The 13,935-nt window shown below is 40.0% G+C and overlaps 1 protein-coding gene across 2 annotated transcripts in view; it reads left to right on the forward strand.

The window, feature by feature from the left end:
• The first annotated feature begins 6,410 nt into the window (after positions 1–6,410).
• Positions 6,411–13,935, forward strand: part of VPS54 (VPS54 subunit of GARP complex) — a 141,706-nt gene continuing 134,181 nt past the window's right edge. Inside the window, exon 1 of one of the 2 annotated variants that reach the window (XR_005022379.1) lies at positions 6,411–6,572. The gene's annotated coding sequence lies outside the window, so the exon portion shown is untranslated. The remainder of the gene's footprint in view (positions 6,573–13,935) is intronic. The other variant, XM_036872930.1, reaches the window with a different exon arrangement.

Raw genomic sequence — 13,935 nt, forward strand, 5'->3', positions numbered from 1 at the left:
AGGCCTTTTTCTAAGTTAAGCCCTGCTGGAGAGATGGCTTGTAGCAAGTTGCGTACTAGACCGTTTAATAGTGCCTCAGTGATCATAAAAGGTTCATGTTCTCCCCGAGGTGCCTGAATTTCCTCCTACCAACTAAGAAAAATCTGGTTCACTTTCTATCAAATTTAAGTTTTGAAAACTCAGGTAATTTAAATCTTTAGTCATACTTTTTCTGTTCAAGCATTTTAATTATTAATTCTTTCATTTTGCCAATGCCTAACGGAATACTTTTACTTATTCAGTTGTATTAAGGGAATGTCAGTATTCTGGCCAAAGAGAAGAAGTTGTATTTAGGTCTCCTAAATGCACTCTCAAGAAAGACAATCTTTATAGCTCAATTCTTTTATCAAAGTGATCTTAATATCTAAATGTTCCTTACATTGTACAGTGAATTAAATTTCCCTTCATCTAAAATGTTAGGGTCATGAAGCAAGACAGGGTAGATATCTAGAAAGAGGAGTCTTTCATCATGTTATCTTCTCGAAGCTGTGATTGCTTACTTTCATGATATAAAAATCTTCTAGTACGTGTGAAACAGGATAGGAATAAATAATCATGTAAATATATAATTACATCTAACATGAGTACTCCCACTCCACTCTTCCTTCAGAAGAGTGCCCCAAGAACCATGTGTGATGCATGACCTTCTGACACATAGACTGAGTGAGGGCACCAGTGAAAGTCCATCCATTATTTCTTTAACTTTATAAAAAAAATATAATTCCAACATGTTGGCCCCTCATCCCAGGCGATCATCTTAGGCTACCCCACTTTAGAGACCACTGGCTGAAAGATCTGTGATCCATTCTTTGGTTTTTGTGTTCTAAGCATTAACCATGTAGCAAATCAGATCACCAAAATACTACATAACTGAACTGTATTACTCTATCTCCCACTCCCGCTTTCAGAATTACTCCTATATAAGTATACTCTAAGGCCATGCCCTCAGAATTTTACCCACACATTTCTTACAGCGGATATTTGAATATCCACTGTGCAACAAGCCCTGTTCTAACACTGGGTGATGTAGCAGGAAAAAACAAAACAAAACAAAACCCTGCCTTCATGGGGTTTACATTCTAGTGGGGAAGATGGAAATGAACATGAAAATTAAAAGACATAGTATGGTAGTGAGCAGTGCTGAGGGACAAATAAAGCAGAAAAGGGAGATACAGAACGTCGATACAGAGCGTCATGTGTGATGTGTGTGGGTGTGCGGAGTGTTTGCAGTATTAAATAGAGCAACAGAAAGCCCCGCTGGGAAGGTGGTATTTGAGTAAAGATCTGAAGGGAGTGGCTACTTAGAAGAGCATTTAGGCAGAGGGAACACCAATTGCAAGGGTCCTGACGCTTGGAACATTTCTGTAACAGCCAAGAGGCCAGTGTGGCCATGTGGTGTGAAGGGAGAGGAGGAGCAGGTCAGGTCAAAGAGGTAAAGAGACAGAGAAGAAGTGGGGCATGGGGGTGGAACTAGATCTCAGAGAGCCTCCTGAGATTTTTGACTTATTGTGAATGAGTGGGGGGCCATAGGAGGATTTTGAACAAGGGAATGACGTGCTCAGACTTCGATTTTAATAAGATCCAAATAGACTGAAGTGGAGCAGGGAGACCAGTTAGGAGACTGTTGCAGTAATCCTGGGGGAAAATGATGGCGACTTAGGTCAAAGCGTGGGGGCAGTGGAGCTGGTTTGAAAAGTAACCAGAATCTGGGTAGGCTTTGAAAGCAGAGTTGATGATATTTGCGGCAGATCAGATACGGAGTGTGAAAGAACGAAGAGGAGTCAAGGACGACTTGGTTATTAGCCTGAATAACTAACTAGAAGGATCGAACTGTCATTTAGTGAAGTAGAGAACAGTTTGTGGGGGAGGGTGTACTGACTGTGGAACTTAGCCTTGGACATTAGATTGAGACTCCTCTTAGACGAGGTATTTACCGAAAACTGTCTCTGCTTCTTTCTTTTCTTTGACTACTGTCAAAGTTCTTAATTATTATCATCAGTGTTCCCCATGTATCCTATGCTAGCTTAGAAACAAAAAAATATTCCTCCTGATTAAGGGCCAGCTTCCTTTCATTGAAATAGAGAGTCAGGATACTTCTCATGTTTCTCCCTTTGCTTTGGCTGCCCTCTGAGGAAATGAAGTTCTGTTTTCAACTGCAGTAACTTCCTTTAGCCAACTTGTTCTGATACAGTTTTTCTCCCATCTCGCTCATATACACCTTTGTCCTTAGCTCTTGCTTGCTTTTAAAAAAAATTCTCAGTTTTATTGAAGCTTAATATTTTGTTGTTTCAAATCCTTTCTGGCAGTGGCAGAGCACAGTTGTGTGTGTTTTAATTTTAATATTTAAATGTTAACGGAAAACAACTCTTGAACCTATTTTATAAGTCCAGATTTTAATATCCAGCTTCCCTTAAGGAAATATGCCTGTCTTTGATAATATTGTCAGCAGAAAATGCAGTAAAGAAGATCAAAAGAGTTCTTCTAGTAATCATTGTAAAATATCATGTCCAAACATTCTGTTACATGATATGATGGGAATGCTGGTTTGTTTAGACTGACATTAGATTGTAAACCCAGCTATGTATGCTAAACTACAGCATAAAAATTCCTCACAGCTAACATTTGAGTGTTTGCTATGTGCCAAGCACTGTTCTAAATGCATCATTCTAAGTATATTACTGATTTTATTTAAAACTCAAAACAACCCTTTGAGAGAGGAACTATTATCTCCATTTTATTTTTTTTTTAATTTTTATTGGAGTATAGTTGATTTACAATGCTGTGTTAGTTTCTGCTGTACAGCAAAGTGAATCAGGTAAATATATATATATATGTATATATATATATATATATATATGTATGCGTATATATATATATATATATATGTATATATATATATATGTATCTCCACTCTTTTTTTAGCTTCTTTCCCCATATAGGTCATTACAGAGTATTGAGTAGAGTTCCCTGTGCTCTACAGTAGGTACTTATTAGTTATCTGTTTTGTATATAGTAGTGTGTATACGTCAATCCCAATATCCCAGTTTGTCCCTCTCCCACCTTACCCCCTGGTAAGCATAAGTTTCTTTTCTATATCTGTATGTCTCCATTTACAATAGAAACCAGACACAGCAGTGTCTAGTAACTTGCCCAAGGTTCACATGGCTCATCACTAGAGGAGTCAAAATTTGAACCTCGGAAGTCTTGCTCCATACCTGTGTACACAGGTGCTACATTTTACTGTCCGCCCCCCTCCAGTGGAATTTGAAGTCTTTTTTTAAATCAATTTTAAACAATTTTTCAAAAATGATTTAAGGTGGCTTATAAAAATTAAAATGAATGTTAAACATAAATAGTAAAAATTTTTGGAAGAAGTAAAAGAATTTGATATTATAACAAAGTAAGAATCAGCATTGGCATGAGTACACAAGTAGATTTAATGAAGGCCTGTAAACTTGCTAAAGGTGAGTCACAAATAGATTTAGTGCAAAGGTGTTTAGTAGGTTATTCAATAAGGGGAACGTGATCAGTTACAAGATCCAGGCAGCTGCCTGGAAGGTAGCAACAAATCCACTGCTACAGAAACTTGTACTCATTTCTGGTCCTGCAAGCAGAGAAATTCACATTCAGGAAGCAGTGCCATTCCTTCATATAAGTAGATTCATGCAGTATTTGTCTTCCTGTGACTTGCTTATTTCATTTAGCATAATGTCCTGAAGGTTCATCCATGTTGTTGCGTATTGCAGAATTTCCTTCTTTTTTAAGGCTGAATAGTATTCCAGACTGTATGTGTATGTGTGTGTGTAAATGTGTGTGTGTTTATTTACTTTATATCCATTTATCTGTCAGACATATAGGTTGTTCCACTTCTTGACTCTTGTGAATAGTGCTGCAGTGAACAGGGAGTGCCAATATCTCTTCAAGATTCTGATTTCAATTCTTTTGGTTAAATACCCAGAAATGGGATCGCTGGATCATATGGTAGTTTTGCTTTCCATAGAGGCTGCACCATTTTACATTCCCACCAACAGTGGGCAAAAGTTCCAGTTTCTCCAGCTCCTCGCCAATACTTTGTCATCTTTTGTTTTTGATAATAGCAACCTGACAGGTGTGAAGTGATATCTTTTTGCGGTTTTGATTTGCATTTCCCTGATGATTAGTGGCATTGAGCATTTTTTCCTATACTTGTTGGCCATCTGTATGTCGTCTTTAGAGAAATGGCTATTCAAGTGCTTAGTCCATTTTTTAATCAGGTTATTAGTTTATTTTACTATTGAGTTGTAAGAGTTTCTTATATACATGGTTTGCAAATATTTTCTCCTATTCCATAGGTTGCTTTTTCATTCTTTTGTTTCCTTTGCTGTGTAGAAGCTTCTTAGTGTGTCCCACTTGTGTGTTTTTGTTTTTGTTGCCTGTGCTTTTGGTGTCATATCTGCTGCTTCCCCATTTTAATGATGGAACACATTGAAAGAATTCTTCCCCAGGTTGATAAAGGGCTGTCGTGGTGCCTGGCACATGTAGATGCTCAAAAACTATTTGTTATATAATTATAGAAAACTGTTAGAACTCTGAACTGTTAAGCTATCCAAACAGTCTGAGTAGAAGCATTAACAAAAACAGTCAAAAGAATGAAGGTTACAGAAGCTGTTTATTTAATCAGAAAATGTGTTTTCATTGGTCGAAAAGACAAAAATGGAAAAGGTGGAGGTATGGCAAAAGTGACAATTACTAGAAGGTTGACAGGGCAACAAGGAGAAAACCCATGGGTGGTGTCAGAAGAGAACAAAAAGGATTATCCTGGAGAAGAGAGAAGAAATATCAATTATAGCCCAAAAGTATGTCATCCAGAAATTCAAGTTTTTGAGCCTTTTATTGGTTGGGGAAGACACAGAAGACAGCCAAGATTGAAAGGGAAAGTTAAGATCTACCCACCTTAGAATTTCCTAAAGTTTTACTATATCATATTACTGTATAACTATTAATAAAAATATAGAATATAAACTAGAAGGGATCTTGGCAATTAAGCTACAGGTGAGAAACCAAGGCCTTGTTAGGTAGTAGCTACCGATTGATAAATCCGGTACTAGAACCTCGGTCCCCTGTGTCCCCTAACACTCTTGATTATCATGAACTTGAGTCACCAAGATTCAGTTCAATGGCCATGTTTTGTTTGTTGAAGCAGAGATAAGTACATGCACTTTAATCATTTTTATTTTTAAATTCAAAGTGTCAGCAGAGTTAAAACATCAACTCTCATTGTCATATAAACAATGGCTCCCAAACGTAGGGGATGGTCTGTTTCAGAATTCTTTTCATTAAAAGGTTATCTAGTTTGGAAATGAAAGATAAGAGTAAAAGAAAATCAAGAGTTGTTCAGTAGTGTCACTTACAGCCATTTGGCCTCTACGTGAATCATTCAGCCAACAAGAGCGCTCACTCACTGACAGGGCACTTATTTTACTTTTCTATTTATTGTGAAGTTAGCACAGTTGTTTTGCATACCGCACCTCTGCAGGAATGCAACACATTCAGATACCCTTCACTTTCAGTAGGCGTCTTTTTCAGTTGACCTTTGGAAAATAAGTTATTTGAAGTGGTGATTGTAATGTCTCATTAAAATGTTAAAATTACTGTATTGTCAAGCAACTCAGAATTTTTCTTGGTCCACAATGTAATTGAATAATAATAGCAACCTAAACCCTGAGTACCCATAAAGTTGTCTAAATCTTGAATCTTGAGGGGCAGATCTTTAGGTGGAGAGAGAGGAGTTAAATTGGGCTAGGTGTACAGACACAAGAAAAGGAACTTCCACAAGAAAGGCTGTCAGAGACCTGTAGGTGGTAGGAGCTCCCAAAGAAGGGATGGGCTCTGGTGACAGCTGAGAGGGGTAATGGGAGGAATTCCCCACTGTGGGTCTTGGTAACATGTTAGGATCCCTAAGGCAGTTACTTCCAAAGTTGAGTTTGCACAGGGATTGGGGGCGGGAAGTTAGAGAACTTGTGGCCCCCAACAGAGAAAGCATAGTAATTATCCTAATGTCCAGGTGTGGAAATTATGGGCAGGAATCATTACATCCAGAGACAGGCAGTTTCTTGGATTCCCCCTTCACCACCACTGCCTCTCTCTCAAGCAATTTCTCTCTCTCTTTCCCTCTCTCCTTCCCCTCCCTCCCCACACCCCAAACACCTGCTCCCAATTTTGGAATAAGTATAGCTCCTCATGATGACTTTTTGAAAGAAACAGTGTTCACTTGAGTGTGTAAATTCTGACAAGTTTGTTAGTGTAATTTCTATATTAGTCACACTGAATGAATGCAAATGTTAGTTGTATTTTTGATTGATTTTTTTCAGAGCACTCAACGGTGGCAAGAAGCCCTGAGTCAGGTGTACTATGCACAGTTGGTATTTAGTTGTAGAGGTAACATAATATAACTATGACGTGATACTTGTGAGGTGATGAAATGAAAGTCAAAGATACTACTCTTGGGATGTGGCCTTTCGCAGAGAAGCACTAAAAGAACGTTTACTGCTTTGGTACGTGTTACAGGATTTTTAAAGTTTGAAAGTTAACAATCAAGAGTTTGTTTGAAGATGCTTTTATGGTTTCATTATTGCTACTGACTTCAAATATGGCCATATTTATTTACCGAAGTGTTTTAATTCCTTTTTAAATACAAAAGAGCCATTGAAAATATCTGGGTGGAATTTCACAAAAACAAGGAATTCTTCAGACAAGGCACGAGTCCAAGCCTTAATCCAGTCTGGCCTCGGATACCAGTCCTCAGACGTTCCATTATCAGAGTCGGTAACAAAGGGCAGTTATTCATTGTAAATAAACTAGAGCCTAAGTGAGTGAGGAGAGTGAGAAAATATTAAGCTATACAGTCCCTTTGGAGAGGATCTAATTATACTAAAGCCAGCATTTCCTGTAATTTTGTAACATACTTTTATGTTTAACTCCTTGGCTCTATCTGTGGTCATGAATCTTATTACCTGATATCTATCTGTGGTCATGAATCTTGTTACCTGATATCCTATGGGAAGAGAAAATCCAACCCTTTGACATCAGTTAATTAATACTCGTTCTACCTCATCTTAGTTCCTAAGGACTTTGGTGCTGGTCCTATGTGTGGAACTAGACTTGTAAGAGCAGATGGTCCCAGACTAATAAATTTATGGTCTCTTCAGCTGGGGAGCTCAGTAGCTTCTTTGATATACAACAAAGTCAGAAAGAATTTTAAATGAATTATAAAGCTATCTTCAGTCTAAGGACCTTCTTAATCATTTAGTGGCTAAAGGAAAGGATATTCCAAATTATTCATAGCCAAAACATCCCTGAAAGGGTATAGTTTGGGGGACAGTTCAGAGTAGTGACCCAACATGTCAAATTCCCTAACAACAAATTCCAAGGAACTTGTCTCTATGAGCCTGTGTTGGAATTTAATTATATGTTGACCTGTGACACCAGTTTGAACATCTTTTTGATCTGCGAATATGCTTGGTTGTAATGGGAATTCAAATAGAAAGTCGATCTTAACCTTTTGATGCTTTCCTTCATTATGAATTACACCTGCTTACCAGTGACATATTCTACAAAATGGGAGAGACGTGAGTGAAAGAATTGATATAACATGTAGTAGTTTAAATTTTTAGCCTGAGAATATTACATTAATTTAACTTTTGTCATGTTCATTGCTCGTTATGGCTGACACTTTGAGCTACCAGCTAACCTTCTGGGTTCCCAAATACCCCTGGTCTGATTTGTAAGTACAGTTATAACCATAAGACCCAGCATTCACTAGAGAAGATTTACACACAACAGGAAGCTCACATCTCATTGAGTTGAGAACATTTCCAGAAAATCTGTTTTGTGGCTCTCTTTTTTTTTAAGTTTCTCTTTTATGTGGAAAGGTGATAGAAGTCTTTATTTATTTGGAGAACTTGGTATAAGTAAACAAAATGGAATCTTAGGCAGTGACAACTTCATCTTCCTGATTGGCAAGAACGCACTGACTTTAAGACCCTCTTTCATTTGCTTCCATTTGCTTCCGTTTTCATGGTTCATTTCCAGCCAACACAGCATTTCTGAAATGCCAGCATTTGCTTTGTGTTTTCTGGCATTGTATCTAAGCAAACTAAACTTAGATGGGTGCCAACAAGGTAATGCCATGCTTTTGTGAAATTCCAGAAGATCAGTTCTTTAAATGAAATTGGAGATAGTGGAGTTGGTTTGCTGTTTGATCCAAAATTTGATCTCCTTTCTGGACCAATTGTTTTCTCATGGAGAAAAACTATTCTATGACCAGCAAACAGGTACCAGGGGCTAATATATACTGGAATGAATGGATAAGAAAGAGTAAGTAGTGCAATGCATCATGATCAATGTGATTAGAAAAGTAGCTCAGAGCAAAATTCCTTTTGGTATCTTAAATGAGTGATGTGATTTGGACCTGTATGGCTGGGACAGAAACTATTTATCTGATTTCATTCTGCCGCTTTTTTTTTTTTTTTTTAATTTATTTTTGGCTGTGTTGGGTCTTCGTTTCTATGCGAGGGCTTTCTCTAGTTGCGGCGAGCGGGGGCCACTCTTCATCGCGGTGCGCGGGCCTCTCACTGTCACGGCCTCTCTTGTTGCGGAGCACAAGCTCCAGACGCTCAGGCTCAGTAGCTGTGGCTCACGGGCCTAGTTGCTCCGCGGCATGTGGGATCCTCCCAGACCAGGGCTCGAACCTGTGTCCCCTGCATTGGCAGGCAGATTCTCAACCACTGCGCCACCAGGGAAGCCCTCATTCTGCTTCTTAAAAGCTACAGGGCCTTTGGCAGTAGAGTACAGGCTGCCCTCTTGAAGGGAAGTCTGTGCAAGAGAATAAAATACTTGTAGGAGACAAAGTTCGATCCTTCATAAAACTTGAAGAGAGTGTGAAAAATAAGAGGATGTCTTGTATAGAGTCAGCCTTCAGTTAAATATTCATTGAATATTTGAGCAGAACTGGACCCTTCATCCTTCATGAAGGATGAAGAGTTATTTTTAATTTTCTAGCAACCTTGAGATCACAAGATAGGAGAGAAGAACTTCATTCTTGAGTGGAGAGGAAAGTAATGAGAATCTTTGCTGACAGTTGTGATATACCTTTCTCTCCTTGTTCTGTGGGAGTCATGGGGAAACCTCAAAGAAGAAAGCCTGTTGACAACTTAAATTGGAAAGCAAGAGCTGATTTTAATTGGTCTTTTTCTCCACATGAACATCACAATTTACAGTGCTCTATTAAATTCAGTGGGTTTTTGTTTTTCAACATCAAATAAGATGTCTAGAGAGGGATTCTTTCATTTCCCCCACCCTGAGAGCAGTTGTTTCATTGAATACCTTCTAATTACCTGACTAGTCAGACGTGTTTATCCACTGGGAAGGGAAGCATGTATTGAATACCTACTTTGGGTTCATTTAGTCAACAAAAATATATTGAGCATCTAGTAAGTGAGAGGCACTGAATAAAGAATAAAACAGACATGGTCCCTACCCTCACAATGCTGAAAATCTAGTCAAAGGGAACGAGTAAGTAAGCAATTACAATATGTGTAAGTGCTATGACAGAAATAAAGATCGTTTAAGGGCACATAGGAGGGCACTGAACCAGACTTGGGAGGTCAGAGAAGCCTGACTTGAAGGAACAGGACAGGGGAAGGTGGCAGTGGAGGCAGTGGGAAGAGGATTCCTAGCGAGGGATGAGCTTGTGCAGAGGCTCAGCACCAGTAGAGAGCAGTGCATATTTGAGGAACTGAAACTGAATGTGGCTAAGTGGAAAGTACAAAAAAGGGGAGGAAAAGATACAGGAGGGAGACACATCAGACAGGGCTTTTGTAAGAAAAGCCAAGGTGTCCTTGAGCTCTATCCTGATAGCCATAGGGAGACGGGGAATGACGAGATCAGATCTGCACTTTTGAAAGATCACTCTCTCTGACTGCTGTGGAGAACAGGTATGCAAGACTGGATGCAGAGAGACAAAAAGTTGCAGAATAGCCCAAGTGAGAGATGATTGGGAACTGCATACAGGAAGTAGTGGTGGGAATGGAGAGAGGCAGATGGATCTTAAACATTTAATGTATTTAAAAGTAGACTTGGCAGGACTTTATGACTGACCAGATGAAAGAGGAGCCATGACTCTGGCTTGGGCAACTTGATAGATGGTAGTTCATTCCCTGTATGGTATAACAGAAGAGCAGGTTTATAGGGAAGGGAGGAGGATGAATGTAGTTTGAGATCACTATAAACTATCCATGATGCTGTTCTGTTGGCAGTTGAATGTATGATTCTGAAACCCAAAATAAGATCCACCTTGGAGATACGGATTTGGAGAGTATCAGCCTGAGGTCCTATGAGTAAGACCTCCCAGGAAGCTGTGACCCAACCAGATGGAACATTAACATTAAGGGGTAGGGTGGAAGAAGAGAAACCCATAGCAAAGACTGAGAAAGAGATGTCAGAGAGAAAAAGACAGAAAACCAGAAGAGATCGATGACGTGGAAGTCAAGAGAAGAGAACCCATTAAGGAGGGCTGGTCTACAGTGTCAAATTACTGAGGAGCAAAGTAAGTCAAGGGTTGAGCAATATTCTTTGGATTTAGCTACAAGGAAGGTGTCTGTGACCTTGACAACTGCATTTTCAAGGAGTGAAAAAAGTAGAAGCCAAGCTTCAGAGGTTTGAGGATGATGAAGTGGAGACCTGGAACAGTCAAATAGTTTGATTATGGAGGGGAGGAGATGGAGAGGGAGAAGCAAAGGAGAGAAGGGAGGGAAGGGAGTAAATAGGGAATAGAGGAGAGGCAAGAAGGAGAGAGGAGGAGAAGGGAGAAAACTGGACAGAGATGCAAGGTTGAAGGAAAGATTTTTGTGTGTTTGCAGATTAGAGCTACTTAAGGATGTTTAAAGGCTGAAAGGAAGGAGCCTTTGGAGGAGGGGAAGAAGATAATGGATAGAGCATAGGATGGAGGAGATTGGATCCATAGCACATGGGAAGAATTAGCCTGAGACAAGCTAATTTCATTGTAACTGGAGGAAAGGGAAAAAAAACAACGGTGTGGATATAAGCAATGTTGGAGGTGGGCAACTGAGGGGGGAAGTTCTTATCTAATGGTTTCTTGTATCTTCCCTCTGAAATAAGCAGAGAGGGAAATAGGAGAAGAAAGAATGAAAATTTGAGGAGCATGAAGGAGGTTTGAAGTGGCTACGGGAGAGAATTGGAGACACTGCTGGGCAGCACTGAGGACCCAGGTGATGGTGGAGAATATACCAGATATTGGCAGTGATCTGCTTAGTCATGTGATTTGACTGACCATCAGCATTGGAACCCCCAGTGTTGATGTGGGGAGGCAGTTAGATTGGTCCAATATTGTTACATAGTTATGTTTGGTTGCAAGTGACAGAAAAAAAAAAAAAAAAACATGAAAGAAGTCGATTGCCCTCTTACATAAAAATCCAGGCAGACTAATAAGGCTAGAATAGAGCACCAGTGTGTCAGGAATCAAAATTCTTTTGAGTGCCTTACTTTGCCATCAGGGTTTGGCTTCCATGTCATGGTCTAACATGGTTACTCCAGCTCCATCCATTTTGTTTGCATTTTGGTCAGCAGGAAGAAGGCAGGACCAGCAGAAGGGCATATGCCACTTCTACCTAAATCCATTGACCATAGCTTGGTCCTTTGACATATCTAGCTGCAAGGAGGCTGAAAATTTTAGTCTTTATTATGGATGGCCATGTGACCAGTTACATTTTAAATTTAAAAATTTGAGCCCAGACCTTGGGAGATACTAAGAATCACTGCCACAAGAGGGTTTACCTGGGTAGGTACAACAGAATGGGGCTAGGAAGTAAATGATATTGTCAAGAGGGATTTAAGTAGACAGAAGGGAGCCAATAAAGGTGAGGAAGGAGCTGAGTGATCTGGTCATTTTCGTTCAGGTATCTCTTCACCCTAGTGTGGCTTGTGTATTGTCACACTTCACAGGAAAGTAAACCCTCAACTTCAGGGTGATGTGCCCTGATTGTCTCAGCCAGTATGTCTTGGTGGGGCACTATTGGCATTTGAGGCAGGCCAATTCTTCATTGTACAGGACTGTCCTGTACATTGCAAGACATTCGAAGCTCCTAGCCCCCACCCAGTAAATGCCAGTGATACCCCCAGTCATAACAACATGTTTCAATAATCTTAAGTAGGTGTTACTGCTCACAGTTGAGAACCATTGGTCTAAATTAATCATGGTAATCCCCTCTCCCTTGCCACGGTGATTGGCTCAAGGGTGGACAATTCAGACCTTAGTGAAGTAGCACATGGCTGTCTCCTAGTCACCATGATTGGTTCATGCTATTCCAACTAATGGAAGGTTAAGATTTTTGTTTGATGCTTATAGACTCACTCCCTCTCAGTCCCTCTGGACATAATGAGGAAGTATGTGGGCCCAATTGCTGCTGACATCCAGCCTATAAACACTAGGGGAGTCAGTCCCAGAATAAAGCAATGCTGAGGGTTGGTGGAGTGGAGAGACAGAAAGAAACAGAGACCATAGTAATTCTGAACTGCAGCCAACCCAAGGCCCTTGCCACTGCTGAATTTTCAGCCCCTTGAGTCAATAAATGCCCTTAATGTTCAAACCAGTTAGACTTGAGCTGCCTGGTACTTGCAAATGAAAATACATTTAATGAAAGAAGGAAGTAGAGGAAGATTGGGTCAAGGGAGTAAAAGTATAGGGAAGGATGTAAATGAGAGTAAAGGATGTGATAGATGAATGGAGGGGCTTAGGCCTTGGGTAGAAACCAAGGAAAACAGGGAGAAGAGGTACGCTGAGTTTGGCTGGATGTAAGATTTTATCAAAATTAATCTCTCTTCTCTTGGACTGGGGATTGAGGGTAATCAGAACAGTTCTAGCATTGTGCTAGGTTGACCCAATGAGGCTTATATTAACTCTAATGTGTAGAAGAAGAAACTCAAGACTCACCCGAGGACCTAAAGCTAGTAGCCAGCAGAGGCAAGTCCTAGTGAGTTTGACCCCAGTACTCAAGTCCTTTCCGCTAATTCCCCACTGCTACTTGATGCCAAAGAGGTGGAAACAACCAGATCTACCCCTCATTAATCCTTTCCACACCTCAATCCAGGACGACAGGTAAGACTGACTGGGTCAATAGGACTGTTTTCCCCTGGATAATGGACGGTCTACCCACAGGATGTACTGTGTTTGGGGTACAAAGCACAGATGGGTCATGGGCAAGCTGGAGTGGCAAGAGAGCTTACAAAACCAACACCAGCACAAATGAAAGGAATAAACCCAGGGTGCGCCAAGAAGGAGAAATGGCTCAGAGGTTCCTGGTGGGATGAAAAGTATTGAATGTTAATTGTCAAGCATCGAATATGAGATTCTGTGCATCTGCATTTTTTTTCATTTCAGAAACTTTTATTTTTTTCCCATTTTACTTTATTTTTTGAATAGTTAATGCTTACACATGGTACAAATACAAAAGTTACAAAAGGTATACTGTGAAAAATAAGTCTTTCTCTCTCCTCTGTCCTCGAGCTGCCGTCCCTGGGGACGCAACCAGTGTTGACAGAATCAAGCCCTGCCCTCTCCCTCGCCCCTCCCCCACTCCATCATAGGCTGAGGTACATAAGCTGAGTTCTCTTCATTCAGTAAAGATACAGACCTTCCTAATGTAGCAGCCTTGAAATGGACACACTAAATAAATCAGATTTACAAAAATATATATGGTAACTTTATTGTCTATAACAACTTCTTGCTAAAAAGCCCCCATTGCTGATGTAGGTGGAAAACACTTGATCTTGCAAATAAAAGATATCTCCTTTAGGTTTAAACCAGTCTCCCTCGGAAAATCACTCAGTCTTTCGGGGTTT

The sequence above is a fragment of the Balaenoptera musculus genome, chromosome 13 (genome assembly GCF_009873245.2).
Source record: "Balaenoptera musculus isolate JJ_BM4_2016_0621 chromosome 13, mBalMus1.pri.v3, whole genome shotgun sequence".
NCBI classification, from domain to species: Eukaryota; Metazoa; Chordata; class Mammalia; order Artiodactyla; family Balaenopteridae; genus Balaenoptera; species Balaenoptera musculus.